Here is a 1,261-nt window from a genome sequence, read left to right as displayed (position 1 = left end):
AACCCATCGCATTGGTCTCAGACATCTCAAACACATGATATCTAAACGATACGAGATCCTAAAACATGTCTCTCCGTTCATATCTCAACGTTCCCGAAAGTTCGTAAGAATAAATAATTTTTACGAAAACTCACGTCTTGAACAAACCAACAGATCGAACGCCTCAACAAAGTTAAATATAAGAAGACAACTGATGTTTACTTCAAACCCACTCGAAACAAAGTAACTCAAACAAACATCCATTATATATAAACAGCATAGCGGTTGGGATTCAAAGCCACCAACGGCCTGTTCCGATAAAAATAAAAACGGCCAAAACAGGCCCATACAAAGTTCGAAGGCCACACTCGGCCGAACATTTATGAACGAAGGGCACACTTGGCCACAGAATACTAGATAAGGGAAAAACTTCTTTCCGTCAAACACTCACCTCTCACAGATCAAAGTTAAAATTCCCGGACAAGGAAGCTCCGAATGTATCCGCAGGATAGTTCACTTCCTCATCGCCACCGGCAAACTCGGTCGTGGTCTCTACGGTATCAGGAGAAACCAGAATGGGATCCCTGAATCCCTGAATCCTCCCGTCGATCGGAGAAATGAGCGTCTCAGCGTGAGCATGATCCTTCATACCGCCCTTCATTAACACCATCTCTCTCTCGAAAACGTAGTCATCCGCCCGCGTCTTCCAAAGGCTCCCGACCGAACCGCGACACTCACGGAAGTCACCCAGCGAGTTGAAAGCATCCTTGAGGTTCCCGTACTCAACCTGGAATTGAGAGGCGCGAGTCTTCATCACCTCGACAATCTCCCTCTTGCCTTTCCGTTCCGCCCTACGAACAGCCCTGGCTTGATCACGGGCGAGTTAAACATCTCGCGCCAACATCTCGTCTCGCATGCGAGCAAGATCCTTCTCCACCTTCTCCGCTTTAAAGCGATAGATCATGGCTTCTCTATGGCTCGCCTCAATCGCCGATCCAAGCAAGTTCAAGCCCTGTAAAACTGATTGACACGTTAAAAGCAAAAAAATATATATATATACACTTGAAACGATCGTCAAAATTCTTAAAGCCTATACCCCGTTGATGATACGAGATCCTTCCGCGATGACTTTTGGCCTCCCCGACTCGTTCGTGAACGGAGGAGTATCGAAGCCCGAGAGAAGACCAGCGAAGAAATCATCAAAGTTCGGAATAGGGACCTCGCTCGTACCGCTTCCATCGCCGAAAGCAAGGTCCGGATCCCATCCTGGAAGCATGCAATC

Source organism: Brassica oleracea, chromosome C1 (assembly GCF_000695525.1).
Source record: "Brassica oleracea var. oleracea cultivar TO1000 chromosome C1, BOL, whole genome shotgun sequence".
NCBI lineage: Eukaryota > Viridiplantae > Streptophyta > Magnoliopsida > Brassicales > Brassicaceae > Brassica > Brassica oleracea.
Note: the sequence above shows the minus strand (reverse complement) of the source record.